This window comes from Choloepus didactylus, chromosome Y, assembly GCF_015220235.1.
Source record: "Choloepus didactylus isolate mChoDid1 chromosome Y, mChoDid1.pri, whole genome shotgun sequence".
Lineage (NCBI taxonomy): Eukaryota > Metazoa > Chordata > Mammalia > Pilosa > Megalonychidae > Choloepus > Choloepus didactylus.
The window spans coordinates 22,070,094-22,091,290 of NC_051335.1; the positions used below are offsets into that span (position 1 = coordinate 22,070,094).

Below are 21,197 nucleotides of genomic sequence, written 5' to 3' on the forward strand. Positions count from 1 at the left end.
CAGTTTGAAAACGGCCATTGAAAGCAGACTCTTGCTCCGGAGAAGCTGAGAGAGGACAAATATCCCAAGTGCAACTAAGAGTGACATTTTTGAGGAACTGCAGCCTAGACAGGAACGTTCTGGGAGAAAGCCATTTTGAAACCACAACTTTGGAGCAGATGCCAGCCACATGCCTTCCCAGCTAACAGAGGTTTTCCGGACACCATTGACCATCCTCCAGTGAAGGTACCTGATTGCTGACGTGTTACCTTGGACACTTTATGGCCTTAAGACTGTAACTGTGCAACCAAATAAATCCCCTTTTATAAAAGCCAATCCATCTCTGGTGTTTTGCATCTTGGCAGCATTAGCAAACCAGAACAGTGTCCTTGTTCTTTTTTCTGGCTGGAGAGGATTCCATTGTATGGAAGTACTGTAATTTCTCTCATTTCCATTGTTTCCAATATTTTCCTACTATAAGCCACATCATACCTATCTTGTGAACAAAATTAATTTTATTAAAACAAGGTAGCTCAATATGTACTGGGACTATTGTATAGCTGTGCTGGTTTGGATACATTATGTCCCCCAGAAAAATGCAATCTTGTGGGGGCAGACTGATTAGTCTGTCAATTAGGGTGGAAATGCTTGATTAAATTATTTCCATGGAGATGCGGACCCCACCCATTCAGGGTGGGTCTTAAATCACTGGAGTCCTTTAAGAGAGCTCACAGACAGAAGGAGCTGAGAACAGCTGAGAGAGACCTTTAGAGAGATGCATGGGAACAGAGAGGCTTGCTGACACTTAGAGATGCTTGGAGGTGCAGAGAGAAGGATGTTTGGAGACACTAAGCTAAGAGAAACCCAGGGACATTTTGGACAAGGCCATTTTGAAATGCAACCCGGTAGCAAAGGACCAGCAGACACCAGCCACATGCCTTCCCAGCGGACAGAGGTGTTCCAGACACTACTGGCATTCTTCAGTGAAGGTATCCTCTTGTTGGTGTATTAGTTTGGACATTTTTATGGCCTTAGAACTGTAATCCTGTAACCAAATAAACCCCCTTTATAAAAGCCAAGACATTTCGGGTATTTCACATAACGGCAGCATTAGCAAATCAGAACAATAGCATTAACACTCGTATGTTACTATTACCTTGAACTGGTATTCTCCCTCCTTTCTCTGGATCTCTAATCCTTCAAGACTCAGTATGATGCTCCAAAAAGCCTTCCTTGACTAGCCACAGTGAGCATTCATTTCCTCTTTTTTTTAAATTAAACTTTTTTTGTGTGGTAATTACAGATTCACAGGCAGTTGTAAGAAATAATACAAAGAGATCTCATGCACCCTTTGCCCAGTTTTCCCCAGTGGTAACATCTTGCAAAACTATAGTAAAATATGACAGCCAGTCTCCTGACATTGATGCAGTCAAGATATACCTATTTCCCTTCCATACCCATATACTTCTTTTTTAACATAATTTTACTGAGATATAGTCACACACCATATAATCGATACAAAGTATACAATAAGTGGTTCGCAGTATCATCATATATTTGTGTGTTCATCACCATGATCATTTTAGAACATTTGCATTACTCCAGAAAAAGAAAGAAAAAAGAAGCCCCTAAACATCCCATACCCCTTATCCCTCCTTTTTATTGACCACTAGTATTGCACTTGTTCCACTTTGCTAATGCTGCCAGAATGCAAAATACCAGATATGGATTGGCTTTTATAAAGGGGGTTTATTTGGTCACAAAGTTATAGTCTTAAGGTCACAAAGTGTCCAAGGGAACACATCAACAATCGGGTTCCTTCACTGGAGAAAGGCCACTGCCATCCAGATAGTCTATTAGCTGGGAAGGCATGTGGCTGGCGTCTGCTTGCTCCCAGGTTGCATTTCAAAATGGTGTTCTCCAAAACGTCTGCATCAGCTTCTGAGGACCATCTTCAAAATGTCTCTCATCTGCAGCTCCTCTCTCAGCTCCTGTGCATTCTTCAAAGTGTCCCTCTTAGTTGTAGCAAGCTTGCTCCTTCTGTCTGATTTTATATAGTGCTCCAGTAAACCAATCAAGGCCCATGCCAAATGGGTGGGGCCACACCTCCATGGAAACTATCCAGTTAGAGTCATCACCCACAGTTGGGTGGGGCACATCTCCATGGAAACACTCAAAGAATTACAATCCAATCAACACTAAATACGTCTGCCCACACAAAAATGCATCAAAGACAATGGCATTTTGGGGGACATAATACATTCAAACTGGCACAGCACTCTACCCAATTTTAAGTCTTACAATAGAGGTAAGCTAAGACAGTGTAGTATTGTCAGAGATAGATACATAGATCAGTGTAACAGAACAAAACACCCAGAAGTAGATCCATACAAATATAGGCAACTGACTTTTTTTTTTTTTTTTTTTTTTGCTATATAGTTATATAACCATTATCAAAGATCAAGGCTACTGGATTACAGTTCAACAATTTCAGATGTTTCCTTCCAGCTATTGTGATACACTAGAAACTAAAAAGAAATACTTATGAGTCAGTAGTCATGATCTTTTGTTAACTCTTAATTCCTCAGTTATACCTCCTCCCTCTCATGAAATCATTCTCTCAATCTTCAGGGATATCTGGGCAATGACCATTATAACTTCTTCATGCTGGAAAGGGGTGCTGACCTTATTGGGTAGAGGCCTGAAAATGTTCTTGGAGAGACTGATACCTCTGGGCAACAGGGCTTATCTGGCACAGGCTCAATCCGGAAGCCTTAAGTTTCTGAAAAAATAAACTTACTAAGAAAAACTTTTATAGACTTAGATAGAAACCAGTGCACTCCCTAGCCATTTCTTCTTAATTTCTGTATTATGCATTTTCATGAAACTTCACATCTATTTTTATATATTTTTCAACTGTTCAATGTGAATTACATGGTCCTGGAGGCCAGAGCTATTCCCTCTACTACTTCTGTATTCTGTACAGTTTTAGCATGTGGTACATGCTCAATAAATGTTGATTAATGGACATTAGTAAGCACTGCCCTTACTCATGACTCACAGGTGTTCTCTACCTGAGATGTCCTTCAGAGAAGGGTTCTTGCCTGTTTTGCTCTGTTAATTATTGCAAAATCATAATCAAAATGTGATTCGCTGCAGAATTTTAAAAAGTCCAAATCCAACAAACTGGGTTCTCTTGGCATGTTCTGCACACAGAACAAGAAACATGAGATTTGGAAGGTGCCTGATGACTCAATTCACAGACACAGAGTGATACTTAAATAGCATCTGAAGGGGTGACACAGCCAACATATACAAGAACGGTACAAGTAACATTTATTAGGGATGGAGAGGAGCTCAAATACGTTTAAGAGTAAATTACACTCAGCATAATTAATTCTCAATCCATATTTTCACTTCATTTTGCAAACCTCATTCATTCAACAAGTCTATACTAAGGTAGGCAACATCAGCTCGGGGGGCCAGGGGAGGCCTCTATAAGGAGGTGACATCTGTGCTGAAACCTGCTTGACAATCTGGGATCAGAACTGCAGAGAGGGTGACAAAAGAGAGGCAAAAGGTGCAGGGGGCTTCTCCCAGGCAGCTGCCGGCCCCAGCAAAGGAGAGCAAATCAGATTTGGACACGTTACGTAATTCACACCACAGCAAAAGTAGTTTTCAACCAGCAGAATCCTTGTCCTAAATACAATTGTACCTGGAACCCCAGTATGTAAGCAGATTCAAAGAATGAAACGGGCTATTCAGAAGAAAATACTTTACTGCTTCCTATTAAACCCATGAAGTACCTACTTCCTCTGATTCATGAGTTCTCTGCAACCCTGTTGGAAAAGGAATTTTAAAAAAAGTGCAAAACAATGCCAAACCAGGCTGGGGGCAGAAAATCTGGGTAAGGGGAAGGAGAATGATTTCTAACATTATCAAATTATTATTATCATAACTACTACTATTACCACCACCAATACCATTTTTGAGCACCTACCGTAAGCCAGGCATGATCTCTACTCCTCACATTGACTCCAAAAGATAGATTTTTCAGTATTCCTTTGGGGGATGAGGGAAGCAAAATATAAGGAACCAACTTGCCAGAGGCCCCTCAAGAAAAAATGTCAGAGCACACATTCTATCCCAGAGCCATTTGGCCCCACAGGCGATTTTTCCTTCTATCACACTGCCTGCCTCTAAAAAGGATGCTTCATTTGCAATAAAAGAAAACAGATTACTTAAACAATGAGAAAAATATATAAAAGCTCTTTGGTTTGTCTCTTTTTCAAGATTTTTCCTCTTGAAGTTCTAAGCCACCCTCCAGGCATTAGCAGGACCCTGGGCATAAGCTCTGGGGGAGCTGGGAGAAGGCAGAGGGGGGCCACTCTATCCTCTAGGAGGAACCCTCCCTGAAGCCAAACCTAAACAGATTCCAACTTTCACCTTCTCGTCAGAAACACCAAGCCCCAGGGTTCCTGGGCCACCTCCTAGCATAAGCTAGAGCACTGGGAAAGAGGTTCTCCAGTAGTTTGTCCAATTTCAGTCTCCCTGACATATGAGAGGTTCCTGAGACCCACTTTCCTCTCTGTACCACAGTCTCAGGATGACTCACCCCAGGCTGACTTGAAAAATCCTGGCACTCCGTGCAGCAAACATTCACAGTACCCATCAGAAAGCCCCCTGACTTCTGACTTCCCTCTCTTCTCAGAAAGCACATGCCCTTTACACTGTTACTGGGGCCTGTAGCAGCTGCACTGCCCACTGGGATCCGTGGAATCACCTTCATCATCTGCCATCCTCTGCTGCTTCAAATACCACATCAGTGGAAAATGTCACCTTGCTATGTTCTGGGCACTAAAGCAACCTTCTAAAGAGGGAGTGTGACAGAACCTTCATGAGCACCATCCAGGGGGCCAACGGAAGGAAAGTCCAGGGATGGCCCCTCTACCAAGCACAGAGACCCCATAAAGTAAAGAGTTTTCTAGAGTGATCAAACAATCAAAATACTTATGTACCAAATATCCTAGAGTCATGAAGACTAGAAACCAAGCATTGATTATATTTTATTAGGGAGTCAGAACTCATAAAAAATAAGATAATAAAACATAAAGGGTCCAAAATGCAAAACGGTACCAACCATAATTATTATTTTTTTAAAAAAAAAGCACAGTGCATAAAAGTATCAATGTAGAATGGGAGGAGATGGTTAATGGAGAACCATCAGAAAAGACTTCAGGAAAGAAATAAAAGGGGTGAAAATATTATAACATGATTATATCTGATTACATTTACATTTATCATATTTACATATTACGTTGGGTAGATTGTCTCCAAAGGCAAATGACACACTCTTCTAATTCAGAAACCCACTGAGAAATAAATAGTGCAGTCTCTTAAGCAATACAGGCCCATTTCTAACCACCTCAGTTCTAACTGAGAAGGTACATATGACTTCTTACTCTATGGTTGAAAAAAGTAAAAGCCAGTTTCAGGCCAATCCCCAAGAGAAAACATCCCCTACCCGGGTACACCCAAGGCTGAAAACAAATCTCCACAATGGTCACTAAGGAGACCATGGTTTCCTCCCAACAAATTATGACCCTTCCCATAGATGAAGTTCAAGCTTTTGTGCCCCAATTTTATTATCAATAGTTTATGCTAGACAGAGAAAAAAAATGTCTCACTGAAAAAAGTCAAAGGGCAATTTGGCAATCAAATAGCTATCAAAATTATAATGACACATACGCTTGACCCAACAACTTCACTGCTAGGTAGTTAGCCTACAGACATACTCACATAAGTCACAGAGGTATACAAAGCAGAGTGATTTGTCGCAGGAAAAAAACAAAGCTTGAAACAATCCCAAATAGGCCACCAGTAAAGAATAAAATAAAAAAGCTGGTTGCATCATACCATTTATATTGTTGTCCAGTATGTGGGGTTTTTAAAAATTTGTTTTTATATTCTTAATGCCTGTATATACATAGAATATTTCTAGAGAATGAAAAAAAACAAGGGGAATGGAATAAGGAACTTTATTTATGCTCTTCTGTACCACTTGAAATTTTTTTTTTACGAGAATACAGTTTGAGAATTTCAAAACCGTATACGAAAAATCCACATCCGGTAAGAATTCATGAGAATATAGCCCTAAATTTCTGTCAGCACTGCAGAGAATCTTAAAGGAAAAATTCAATGGTCTCCACTTGGCTGTAATTCCTACCCAGGAAGTAATCCAATACAGTTAAGAGCAGTCTTTGTGAACAAGAGATGAAAACTAAATGGTTTTATTAGTCATCATTTAATCAGAAAACCAAAGAACTTTCAACACCCTATCCTGCAAGCCTAGTGCATAATCAAATTTTTACTGCTGTTTTTTCCATAATTTTAAGGGGCAAAAGTATGTAACATAATCAAAATATAAACCAGAACTCTATCTTCTTCAATGGATGCTAAACAATACAGTGATTGTGATTTCTTTAAGGAAAAACAGTAAGTGGTGAAGGGCTTAAGTACACACATACATAAATACTCATCATAGTTTGACGTGTAATAACAAAAACAAAATTAGAAACAACCAAATGTCCCAAGAGGAGACTGACTGAATAAAGTATACTATAGCCACACAATGTAATTCTAGGCAGCCATTACAAATGCTGTAGCACTGTATCACAGCTACACAAAGATACTTTGGCACATTTATGCTAAAAAACTGATTATAACACCATTTGCGATATGACCTTATTTGGAAAATGATATATATATATAAATATATATTTATATTTAAACATGTGCATTGGAAAAAGGTGAGAAGGAAGATAAAGCAAAATGTGAAACACGATTATTTCTGGGTAGTAGGATTATTACAGGAGATTTTGCATATGTATATTTCAGCTGATTTGTATTTTAACTTTCCTATAAAAACATTTTTAATTGTGTAGGTTTCAACTTTAAAAAAAACAGTCTTATCCTTCCTTGGCAGACCCAAAGCTCTTTCATGAAAGAGAATCAAACATCACACATGTTGCTTGTTCTCTCTTTTCCACTACTTTGTTTGTTTTTGATGATTTCTCTGACGCTTTAGAAGCCAGAGAGAGGGGAAGATCAGGTCTAAAATTTTAAATTATCTCTTTCTCTCTTTGAAACGTGACTATCATGGAGGCGAGGCAAGATGGTGGACTGGTGAGCTGTATGTTTTAGTTACTCCTCCAGGAAAGTACGTAGAAAGCCAGGAACTGCGTGGACTGGACACCACAGAGCAATCTGACTTTGGGCATACTTCATACAACACTCATGAAAACGTGGAACTGCTGAGATCAGCGAAATCTGTAAGTTTTTGCGGCCAGGGGACCCGCACCCCTCCCTGCCAGGCTCAGTCCCGTGGGAGGAGGGGCTGTCAGCTCCGGGAAGGAGAAGGGAGAACTGCAGTGGCAGCTCTTATCACAAACTCATTCTACTGATCCAAACTCCAACCATAGACAGAGATCAGACACCAGAGAATCTGAGAGCAGCCAGCCCAGCAGAGAGGAGACAGGCATAGAAAAAAAACAACACGAAAAACTCCAAAATAAAAGCGGAGGATTTTGGAGTTCTGGTGAACATGGAAAGGGGAAGGGCAGAGCTCAACCCTGAGGCTCACATGCAAATCCCGACGAAAAGCTGATCTCTCTGCCCCGTGGACCTTTCCTTAATGGCCCTAACTGCTTTGTTTCTTAGCATTTCAATAACCCATTAGATCTCTGAGGAGGGACCTTTTCTTTTTAATCCCTTTTTCTCTTTCTAAAACAATTACTCTAAGAAGCCCAATACAGAAAGCTTCAAAGACTTGCAATTTGGGTAGGTCAGGACAAGAGCAGAACTAAGAGAGCTCTGAGACAAAAGGCAATAATCCAGTGGCTGAGAAAATTCACTAAACACCACAACTTCCCAAGAAAAGGGGGGTGTCCGCTCACAGCCATCATCCTGGTGGACAGGAAACACTCCTGCCCATCGCCAGCCCCATAGCCCAGAACTGCCCCAGACAACCCAGTGTGACAGAAGCGCTTCAAATAACAGGCACACACCACAAAACTGGGCGTGGACATTAGCCTTCCCTGCAACCTCAGCTGATTCTCCCAGAGTTGGGAAGGTGGAGCAGTGTGAATTAACAAAGCCCCATTCAGTCATCATTTCAGCAGACTGGGAGCCTCCCTACACAGCCCAGCAGCCCAGAACTGCCCTGGGGGGATGGCACTCACCTGTGACATAGCACAGTCATCCCTCAACAGAGGACCCGGGGTGCACGGCCTGGAAGAGGGGCCCACTTGCAAGTCTCAGGAGCCATACGCCAATACCAAGGACTTGTGGGTCAGTGGCAGAGACAAACTGTGGCAGGACTGAACTGAAGGATTAGACTATTGCAGCAGCTTTAAAACTCTAGGATCACCAGAGAGATTTGATTGTTAGAGCCAAACCCCCTCCCTGACTGCCCAGAAACACACCCCATATACAGGTCAGGCAACACCAACTATACATGCAAGCTTGGTACACCAATTGGACCCCACAAGACTCACTCCCCCACTCACCAAAAAGGCTAAGCAGGGGAGAACTGGCTTGTGGAGAACAGGTGGCTCGTGGACGCCACCTGCTGGTTAGTTAGAGAAAGTGTACTCCACAAAGCTGTAGATCTGATAAATTAGAGATAAGGACTTCAATTGGTCTACAAATTGTAAAAGAACCCTATCAAGTTCAGCAAATGCCAAGAGGCCAAAAACAACAGAAAATTTTAAAGCATATGAATAAAACAGATGATATGGATAACCCAAGCCCAAGCACCCAAATCAAAAGACCAGAAGAGACACAACACCTAGAGCAGCTACTCAAAGAACTAAAGATGAACAATGAGACCATAGTACGGGATACAAAGGAAATCAAGAAGACCCTAGAAGAGCATAAATAAGACATTGCAAGACTAAATTAAAAAATGGATGATCTTATGGAAGTTAAAGAAACTGTTAACCAAATTAAAAAGATTCTCAACACTCATAGTACAAGACTAGAGGAAGCTGAACAATGAATCAGTGACCTGGAAGATGACACAATGGAAAATGAAAGCATAAAAGAAAGAATGGGGAAAAAAATTGAAAAAATCGAAATGGACCTCAGGGATATGATAGATGATATGAAACGTCCAAATATAAGACTCATTGGTGTCCCGGAAGGGGAAGAAAAGGGTAAAGGTCTAGGAAAAGTATTCAAAGAAATTGTTGGGGAAAACTTCCCAAATCTTCTAAACAACATAAATACACAAATCATAAATGCTCAGCGAACTCCAAATAGAATAAATCCAAATAAACCCACTCCGAGACATATTCTAATCACACTGTCAAACACGGAAGAGAAGGAGCAAGTTCTGAAAGCAGCAAGAGAAAAGCAATCCACCACATACAAAGGAAAGAGCATAAGACTAAGTAGTGACTACTCAGCAGCCACCATGGAGGCGAGAAGGCAGTGGCACGATATATTTAAAATTCTGAGAGAAAAATTTCCAGCCAAGAATACTTTATCCAGCAAAGCTCTCCTTCAAATTTGAGGGAGAGCTGAAATTTTTCACAGACAAACAAATGCTGAGAGAATTTGCTAACAAGAGACCTGCCCTACTGGAGATACTAAAGGGAGTCCTACAGACAGAGAAACCAAGAAAGGACAGAGAGACTTGGAGAAAGGTTCAGTACTAAAGAGATTCGGTATGGGTAAAATAAAGGATATTAATAGGCAGAGGGGAAAAATATGACAAACATAAACCAAAGGATAAGATGGCTGATTCAAGAAATGCTTTCACGGTTACAATGTTGAATGTAAATGGATTAAACTCCCCAATTAAAAGATATAGATTCGCGGAATGGATCAAAAAAATGAACCATCAATATGTTGCATACAAGAGACTCATCTTAGACACAGGGACACAAAGAAACTGAAAGTGAAAGGATGGAAAAAATATTTCATGCAAGCTACAGCCAAAAGAAAGCAGGTATAGCAATATTAATCTCAGATAAAATAGACTTTAAATGCAGGGATGTTTTGAGAGACAAACAAGGCCACTACATACTAATAAAAGGGGCAATTCAACAAGAAGAAATAACAATCGTAAATGTCTATGCACCCAATCAAGGTGCCACAAAATACGTGAGAGAAACACTGGCAAAACTAAAGGAAGCAATTGATGTTTCCACAATAATTGTGGGAGACTTCAACACATCACTCTCTCCTATAGATAGATCAACCAGACAGAAGACCAATAAGGAAATTGAAAACCTAAACAATCTGATAAATGAATTAGATTTAACAGACATATACAGGACATTACATCCCAAATCACCAGGATACACATACTTTTCTAGTGCTCACGGAACTTTCTCCAGAATAGATCATATGCTGGGACATAAAACAAGCCTCAATAAATTTAAAAAGATTGAAATTATTCAAAGCACATTCTCTGACCACAATAGAGTACAATTAGAAGTCAATAACCATCAGAGACTTAGAAAATTCACAAATACCTGGAGGTTAAACAACACACTCCTAAACAATCAGTGGGTTAACGAAGAAATAGCAAGAGAAATTGCTAACTATATAGAGACGAATGAAAATGAGAACACAACATACCAAAACCTATGGGATGCAGCAAAAGCAGTGCTAAGGGGGAAATTTATAGCACTAAACGCATATATTAAAAAGGAAGAAAGAACCAAAATCAAAGAACTAATGGATCAACTGAAGAAGCTAGAAAATGAACAGCAAACCAATCCTAAACCAAGTACAAGAAAAGAATTCACAAGGATTAAAGCAGAAATAAATGACATAGAGAACAAAAAAACAATAGAGAGGATAAATATCACCCAAAGTTGGTTCTTTGCGAAGATCAACAAGATTGACAAGCTCCTAGCTAGACTGACAAAATCGAAAAGAGAGAAGACCCATATAAACAAAATAATGAATGAAAAAGGTGACATAACTGCAGATCCTGAAGAAATTAAAAAAAATATAAGAGGATATTATGAACAACTGTATGGCAACAAACTGGATAATGTAGAAGAAATGGACAATTTCCTGGAAACATATGAACAACCTAGACTGACCAGAGAAGAAATAGAAGACCTCAACCAACCCATCACAAGCAAAGAGATCCAATCAGTCATCAAAAATCTTCCCACAAATAAATACCCATGGCCAGATGTCTTGACAGGGGAATTCTACCAAACTTTCCAGAAAGAACTGACACCAATCTTACTCAAACTCTTTCAAAACATTGAAGAAAATGAAACACTACCTAACTCATTTTATAAAGCTAACATCAATCTAATACCAAAACCAGGCAAACATGCTACAAAAAAGGAAAACAACTGGCCAATCTCCCTAATGCCTATAGATGCAAAAATCCACAACAAAATACTTGCAAATCGAATCCAAAGACACATTAAAAAAATCATACACCATGAACAAGTGGGGTTCATTCCAGGCATGCAAGGATGGTTCAACATAAGAAAATCAATCAGTGTATTACAACACATTAACAAGTCAAAAGGGAAAAATCAATTGATCATCTCAATAGATGCTGAAAAAGCATTTGACAAAATCCAACATCCGTTTTGATAAAAACACTTCAAAAGGTAGGAATTGAAGGAAACTTCCTCAACATGATAAAGAGCATATATGAAAAACCCACAGCCAGCATAGTACTCAATGGTGAGAGACTGAAAGCCTTCCCTCTAAGATCAGGAACAAGACAAGGATGCCCGCTGTCACCACTGTTATTCAACATTGTGCTGGAAGTGCTAGCCAGAGCAATCAGGCAAGACAAAGAAATAAAAGGCATCCAAATTGGAAAAGAAGAAGTAAAACTGTCATTGTTTGCAGATGATATGATCTTATATCTGGAAAACCCTGAGAAATCGACGATACAGCTACTAGAGCTAATAAACAAATTTAGCAAAGTAGCGGGATACAAGATTAATGCACATAAGCCAGTAATGTTTCTATATGCTAGAAATGAACAAACTGAAGAGACACTCAAGAAAAAGATACCATTTTCAATAGCAACTAAAAAAATCAAGTACCTAGGAATAAACTTAACCAAAGATGTAAAAGACCTATACAAAGAAAACTACATAACTCTACTAAAAGAAATAGAAGGGGACCTTAAAAGATGGAAAAATATTCCATGTTCATGGATAGGAAGGCTAAATGTCATTAAGATGTCAATTCTACCCAAACTCATCTACAGATTCAATGCAATCCCAATCAAAATTCCAACAACCTACTTTGCAGACTTGGAAAAGCTAGTTATCAAATTTATTTGGAAAGGGAAGATGCCTCGAATTGCTAAAGACACTCTAAAAAAGAAAAACGAAGTGGGAGGACTTACACTCCCTGACTTTGAAGCTTATTATAAAGCCACAGTTGCCAAAACAGCATGGTACTGGCACAAAGATAGACATATAGATCAATGGAATCGAATTGAGAATTCAGAGATAGACCCTCAGATCTATGGCCGACTGATCTTTGATAAGGCCCCCAAAGTCACTGAACTGAGCCATAATGGTCTTTTCAACAAATGGGGCTGGGAGAGTTGGATATCCATATCCAAAAGAATGAAAGAGGACCCCTACTTCACCCCCTACACAAAAATTAATTCAAAACGGACGAAAGATCTCAATATAAAAGAAAGTACCATAAAACTCCTAGAAGATAATGTAGGAAAACATCTTCAAGACCTTGTATTAGGCGGCCACTTCCTAGACTTTACACCCAAAGCACAAGCAACAAAAGACAAAATAGATAAATGGGAACTCCTCAAGCTTAGAAGTTTCTGCACCTCAAGGGAATTTCTCAAAAAGGTAAAGAGGCAGCCAACTCAATGGGAAAAAATTTTTGGAAACCATGTATCTGACAAAAGACTGATATCTTGCATATACAAAGAAATCCTACAACTCAATGACAATAGTACAGACAGCCCAATTATAAAATGGGCAAAAGATATGAAAAGACAGTTCTCTGAAGAGGAAATACAAATGGCCAAGAAACACATGAAAAAATGTTCAGCTTCACTAGCTATTAGAGAGATGCAAATTAAGACCACAATGAGATACCATCTAATACCGGTTAGAATGGCTGCCATTAAACAAACAGGAAACTACAAATGCTGGAGGGGATGTGGAGAAATTGGGACTCTCATTCATTGTTGGTGGGACTGTATAATGGTTCAGCCACTCTGGAAGTCAGTCTGGCAGTTCCTTAGAAAACTAGATATAGAGTTACCATTCGATCCAGCGATTGCACTTCTCGGTATATACCCGGAAGGTCGGAAAGCAGTGACACGAACAGATATCTGCACGCCAATGTTCATAGCAGCATTATTCACAATTGCCAAGAGATGGAAACAACCCAAATGTCCTTCAACAGATGAGTGGATAAGTAAAATGTGGTATATACACACAATGGAATACTACGCGGTAGTAAGAAGGAACGACCTCGTGAAACATATGACAACATGGATGAACCTTGAAGACATAATGCTGAGCAAAATAAGCCAGGCACAAAAAGAGAAATATTATATGCTACCACTAATGTGAACTTTGAAAAATGTAAAACAAATGGCTTATAATGTAGAATGTAGGGGAACTAGCAATAGAGAGCAATTAAGGAAGGGGGAACAATAATCCAAGCAGAACAGATAAGCTATTTAACGTTCTGGGGATGCCCAGGAATGACTATGGTCTGTTAATTTCTGATGGATATAGTAGGAACAAGTTCACAGAAATGTTGCTATATTAGGTAACTTTCTTGGGGTAAAGTAGGAACATATTGGAAGTTAAGCAGTTATCTTAGGTTAGTTGTCTTTTTCTTACTCCCTTGTTATGGTCTCTTTGAAATGTTCTTCTATTGTATGTTTGTTTTCTTTTTAACTTTTTTTTCATACAGTTGATTTAAAAAAGAAGGGAAAGTTAAAAAAAAAAAGGTAAAAAAGATATAGTGCCCCCTTGAGGAGCCTGTGGAAAATGCAGGGGTATTTGCCTACCCCACCTCGATAGTTGCTAATATGACCACAGACATAGGGGACCGGTGGTTTGATGGGTTGAGCCCTCTACCATAGGTTTTACCCTTGGGAAGACAGTTGCTGCAAAGGAGAGGCTAGGTCTCCCTATAATTGTTCCTAAGAGCCTCCTCCTGAATGCCTCTTTGTTGCTCACATGTGGCCCTCTCTCTCTAGCTAAGCCAACTTGAAAGGTGAAATCACTGCCCTCCCCCCTACGTGGGATCAGACACCCAGGGGAGTGAATCTCCCTGGCAACGTGGAATATGCCTCCCGGGGAGGAATGTAGACCTGGCATTGTGGGACGGAGAACATCTTCTTGACCAAAAGGGGGATGTGAAAGGAAATGAAATAAGCTTCAGTAGCAAAGAGATTCCAAAAGGAGCCTAGAGGTCACTCTGGTGGGCACTCTTACACACACTTAGGCAACCCTTTTTAGGTTCTAAAGAATTGGGGTAGCTGGTGATGGATACCTGAAACTATCAAACTACAACCCAGAACCCATGAATCTTGAAGACAGTTGTATAAAAAATGTAGCTTATGAGGGGTGACAATGGGACTGGAAAAGCCAAAAGGACCATACTCCACTTTGTCTAGTTTATGGATGGATGAGTAGAAAAATAGGGGAAGGAAACAGACAAAGGTACCCAGTGTTCTTTTTTACTTCAATTGCTCTTTTTCACTCTAATTATTATTCTTGTTATTTTTGTGTGTGTGCTAATGAAGGTGTCAGGGATTGATTTAGGTGATGAATGTACAACTATGTAATGGTACTGTGAACAATCGAAAGTGCGATTTGTTTTGTATGACTGTGTGGTATGTGAATATATCTCAATAAAATGAAGATTAAAAAAAATTGATTATGGTGATAGCTGCACCTATGAATACTCTAAAAACCATTGAATCGTAAACTTTAAATGAGTGAATTGTTTGGTATATGAATTAAATCTCAATAAAGCTGTTTTAAAAAAAAATGTGACTATCATGTCAAGCTAGGACTTCTTAACCGGGACAACTGTGCCCCCAAAGAGATTTTTGACAGTGTAGTGGGTAGAGACCAGGGATGCTCATAAGCATCCTACAATGCATGGGACAGCCCCTTCCAATAGACTTATCTGGCCCAAAATGTCAACAGTGCTGAGGCTGAGAAACCCTGTGTTAGGCTAATGAGTCTTTAGTTAACTCGCTAATCCTCCATAAATAGCACCCTCAAATAGGAGAGTAGCTGTGTAACAAAGTCTAGCTGAGAGGCACCTCTGCTACAGTGGGAAATGCACTCATTTCCCACTATATTCTGGAAGCAGAATACCTGTGTTGAAGCCTGGATCTGCCCTCTTCTATCTGTAAAACCTCAGGCAGTGGCCACATCATCCTGCTGACCTGCCACCCTCCACTGTAACATGAGGATACCGCCACCCACCTTGGGGTGTACAAGAAGCTTAAACACAATAATGTAGGAGAAGGGTTTTGTAAACAATAAGCACCATGCAAGTGGGAATGGCAATCTCACTCTAGGCTACAAATTGCCTGGTTTACCAATAAAAATACACTGAGGTTTCAGCAGGTTTTCACCTAGCACACTCTCATTGCCCTCAGTCACATGTCACCTACTTAGGGTTCCAACTTGGTGGTAGTTTTCAGTAAATGCTAAGACTGACAACCATCATGAAGGCTTTTTTTCTTTACTATTACATAGCCCTTGGCCTAAATTTTGAGGCAGCAGAACTTAGTAGTTAACTTACAAGATCTGGAGTCAGAGTCCTCAGAAAGAATCCTAGCTCTGCCTCTGATTATCTGGGTGACCTTGGGAAGTGACAGGCTTCTTTGTGCTTCAGTTTCCTCACCTTTTTCTCAAAAGGACATTTGAAAGTGAAATAATTTACCTCCTGAACCAGGACACTTGAGAGTGACAGGAGGGACTATTAATGTTAATACTAGGATGACAGGAGAAAACCAGAACCGTCCCCAGACAAATGAGACATAAGGTCACTCTGAAGACAAGGATAACAACAGTCCCTGCCTCAAGGCTTATTGTGATCATTAAATCAGATCAAAGAGGCAGAGCACATAGTATATACTCTTTAAACGTTAGCTATGATTTTTTTCCTTTATTCTTCCATTCATTCAGCAAGTCCTCAGTGCCCAGACAGGATTCTGGGCACTGAGGAAGCCACAGTAAGTCAGATACACCCACTCCTGTCCACCCCAGAGTTCCTCCTTTTCTTCCACAGTGTGTTTGTTAAATTCTCAAAACCTTTTCTTACTCACCCAGTAACACGCAGAATTCAACACAAGCCCACAAGCCAACATTATGGGTCAAGAAAGCCTAGGAAATACATATTAAATGAGTAGCAGATAAATGTCTCCTAGTCAACTTTACAAACAAATGAACAATGAATAAGAGCCTAGCTAATCAACAAGGACAATAGGATTTGTTATTATCCCTAAGTCCCTGATTCAGGAAAGCTATTACAGTTTGCCTAAAAGTTAGCTTAAAATGCATCTAAAAAGGGTGTGAATTAATGAACTTTAATAACTTAACATTTAAAACTACAAAGTGTTAGCTCCCTTTAATTTTTCCACACATCCTGTAACAACCAATTATGTACAGTTTGTCCACCAAGACAGCCTGGCAGAACACACATATTATGAAAGCGGAGTTGCTCTAGTTTGCTTTTGTATTGAGATTCACATATATTTTTGGCCAAGAAATAAGCAGTTTAATTCAATATGCTAAAACAGTTTTCTCCAAAAGTCCATACCGACCATGAGAAGTGGGTATTCCTTGTTTTACAAAAAATTTCATTAACTTCCAGAGGTTTGGTACTCTTTTAATCACAAGTCCCCTCCCCTCCTTCCTCCATCCATTCCAGTAAAATGGTCTCGATTAGTATCTCTGTAAATTCTCACACTCAAATGTTTCCATTCTCAACTGCTGGGCCTCACCCTTTCCTCCTCTGGCTCGTTCATATTTTACCAGGCACATCCTCATTCAGCCCTCATCTTGTGCCAGTTCCTGAAGGCCTTTATGGAAACCTTGCTCCACAACTTCAGCAGTTGTTAGATCTAAAATACCTGTCAGGCCCCATCTCTGGAAATGCAGAATACAGACTTCTAAATAGAGAAATCCCATCAAGTAAGCTGTACGCGTGTAATTAACAATAAATTGAGGGAATGTCAGTTTCTGTTGTCCTCCACCCCTCTCTCTAGTAAAAGAAGCTTAAATCAATGGCGTGTGTTTTGCTCTAATGCTGGTTACACAGATGCGTTCGATTTATGAAAATTCAACAAGCTATACTCTGATGTATATTTGATATACATATGTTACATTTTGGTAAAAATTTTATAAAGTAGTTTACATCATGTAACCCTCTACATACAGCAAGTATATTTTACATATTACCTACACTAGTGTTTTTCACTGTGATCAGACTGTGGGTTGCCACAATTAGTAGTGGGTCACATAATCAAGTTAGAAGGTCCCGACCAGCATTTTTTTAAGTTAAAGGGGGGATATAAGGGTGCAGTGTGTGATGTACTGTGTGTGCAGTGAAGGCAACTATTGTTTCCTGAAACTGTTATTTCAGTTACATGTACATATACATATGTGTATACTGGGTTGCAAGATCATTTTTTTGTCATTGTTAATGGCAGGATATTATCCCAATAGCCTAAGAACACTGAGTACACCATAAGTATTACACCAATTTGGGAGCAAGACAGACCTGGGTTCTGGCCCTGGCCACTTACAACCTACATGCCCAGAAGAAAATCACCTAACCTCTCTGAGCCTCCATTTCCCCCCTCTCTAAAAGGGGATAACATTATCTCCTCCCCAGAGTTGGTGTAAGGTTTCAAATGGCTGGAAAACAGTCTACCACAAAGCACAACTCGGTCATTGTGTCATCCCCAATGCCATTTCCATGGTGCCCTGTGCTAGGTTCTTTGCCTGTAAGAAGGAAATTTAATGAAATGTACAAAGAGGAACAGTCCCAAGGCTGAACCCCCATCACATGACCCCTTTGAAGCCCCTAGAAAAACCACCTGCTAACACTGAGAGCAGTGGGGCAGGGAAAAGCCATTGCCCCAGCATCCATGGTGATGAATCATCCAGCTTTGGCTTCTAATCAGAGGGGAAACCACCTTCCAAGACAACAGGGTTTCCCATTATTCTTGGCAGGAGGTAGAGAAAGGAAGAAGGTGAGGAAGGTAAAGAAATAAAGTATTTGTTTTAAGCAAATCACTTTGAAGACAGGTGGTTTCCATTTTGAGAGCAAAAATGATGCTTAAAACATTTAGAGGGTTACTCTGTATACCAGCCACAGGCTTGCCAGGGGAGGGAAACAGTCCTGGGGTCTGGAATGCTCCAACAGTGTCAGGGGACCTCACACAGAAAGGATGGAACCGACTTTATTAGCATGCAGCTAAAAACTACTTAAAAGTCATTCATTACACTATTTATCCAAAGCATCCATTCACTCGACAAATATTTATTGAGTATCTACTGGGTGTGGAACCCAAGTTAGGGGTTGGGGATACAGCAGGAATCAGCAGACAAAGCCTTTGACAGCAGGGAGCTGAAGTTCTAGTGGGGGAGACAGCAAGCTCCAAGTACATCAATGAGTCAACAAAATATTTGCAGGCTGTTACAGGCACTCTGAAAGAACTATGGTGCCATGACAGGAAGGGAGAGAGGAAACTTAAGATGGAGGAAATCCCTTTAGATAACATGGCCCAGGATGGCTTCTCTGAGGTGAAAACATGTAAGCAGACACCCGAAAGGAGAGAAGGAGCCAGCCAAGCAAAGAGCCAAGGAAAGAGCATTCCTGGCAGAGAGAAGTGGCAGTGCCTAGGCCAGAGGCAGGAAAGGACCCTCATGTGCTAGGTCAGAGGGTAACAGCCAAGTGGGAAGCAAGACAGTGGATTTCACCGAACAGCAACAGAGAGCCAGTGAAGGGTGGTACATTGTGATACATCATTTTGACGTTGAAGAAGATAAAAGTTACTCTTGAATCACTGCACACAAAACAAAGTGTACAGATGATATTATGTCTCCCAAATAAATGATAAAAATAAGCACCATATTAGATATATGATACACACTTTTATTGAGGAGTCTTGCCAGCTGGAGGCAAACAATGTTAGCCTAAATATGAGGTGAAATATAAGGAATTCAGTGGGGAAAAGGAGTGGGATCATTTGTGACTAGTCAGAGAATGCTATTATTAGCAATTCACTCAGATAACAAATATAAGGCTAATTGACAAGACAGACTCTAGAAAGTTCCCTAAACAAACACACATATATCATAGCCAAAAGACAATTGGGAATCGATTGATGCATATGGTAGTCTGTGAAGAGGTTGTCTGAACCTGATAGCAAGTCACCATGATAGTCAGGGCATTATTCACACCTCTGAATCACAGATCAGATGAACTGCTAAGTGGTTTTCATCAGTGTTTATCATTCATTTTCTTCTCCCTCAAGCCTGCTGAATATAGGTGCTTATAACTTGGAAACTCAAAAGCTCAACTGGAAATGGCTCTTACGAAATATCACTTTCCTCCAAGGACCCATAATACCATCTCCTGACTTGGGTCCCATTCTCTGCCATCTTTAACTCAAACATCTCCTGAGATACAAATATGATCCATTCACACTTTCTCCCTGGGCCTTCCTTGGGTTGGAGTGGGGTCACCTGGCCATGAGCAAAAAGGCAATCTGGGGCTAAGGACTTGAGCAAGGCCAACTGGCCGACCCCAAGATCTCACCTATGACATTGACCAAGAGAACTCAGCAGCTACAAAGGCCACCTTGAAACAAGCAACACTTGTGGCATTTCACAGAACCCAGTACACTGCTTGTATTTATGACAGAATGGTACAATGAGGAAGGAGAAGAGAATGAGGATGGCAAAAATACATCCTTTAGTCAGGGCCTACCAAGTGCCAGGTGCTTTTACATTCATTATTTCAAATGATCCAACAATCCTGTGAAGTGTTATGATCTTGATTTTCAGATGAGAAAATTAAGACCAAGAGAGAGTTTTGTTTTTAATGGCCCAAGGCTACTCAAGTCAGCTGAGTGGGGATCCGGGCCTCAGCGGGCCTGACCCTCCCTCATCTACCCCCTCGGTGTGCATCTATCAACAGGCAACTGTTCTTGAACAGACCCAAGCTGACTTTTTATCCTCACCTCCCATCTCCTTCTTCCCTCCTCCTTCTTTATTCCTTTATTTCACAGGAAAACTGGACTCTACATCTGGCCTCATCCCAGACTCCCAAATCTGCCAGCTGCCTCAGAAATGTTACCTGCTCCAAACCCCTGATATGAACACTTCACTGTTGGAAAGGATGCCTGGGTGGGTGAAGTGGGGAGGGTGTTGGTTGGATGACACTGTGTACAATGTCCCCTAGAAAAAATTCATCCAGTCGTTGATAGGCATCAGAAGAAAAGAGCCGTCAAACCAGATGACAGCACTGTTCAAAATCTTTATAAATGCTGCTACAGAAGGGGCTCGGCCAATAGAAGCCAATTCTGTCATGCAGGAGGGCTTGGGGAAAGAAATTCCCTTCCGCCACAAATAAGAAAACTGAGACTCAAGCCAAAGTGGAAAACAGGGTTGCTCACCATCTCGAAAGGACTGGGCCAGGACCAAATTCCCCAGAATGCCACCCTCCTAGCCTATGAAGCAATCTCTCAAAAGGCTACAAAAGATTCAGACATAGTAACAATCAACACATATGTATGGCCTACTTACAATCTCAGGCAAATCTGCAGCACTCAGGACTTTGGCTGATGAAAGCTCCATTCTTTGGAGTATGAAATGGCGATTTCAGGAGGCCTGTGTCTGAACTCTGGGCAAGAGTGAGCTCCGTGCTCTCCGAGAACTGTAAGTCTCTGATTCACTTGGCAGCAGAATTATTCTAAGCATCCTGTACTGTAATCAACCTGCCTGACCCTCCCACTACACATTCACACTATTTTTTTTTTAATTCTCTGCACTTATTTCTGCCTCAAATCAAGTGAAACTCATTTTTAAAAAATTAATCCAATCTCTGGTACTTGAGAGTGTGGAACTTTTATGACCGAGGAGAGGAAGAAGAGGAGGAAGAGTGCATAATTAGGAAGAAGTTATAATTAA

The 21,197-nt window shown here is 40.5% G+C and overlaps 1 pseudogene; it reads right to left on the reverse strand.

Annotated features, from left to right (window-relative positions):
* Nucleotides 1-20,948, reverse strand: part of LOC119524180 — a 308,154-nt pseudogene extending 287,206 nt beyond the window's left edge.
* Between the last annotated feature and the right edge of the window lie 249 nt (nt 20,949-21,197).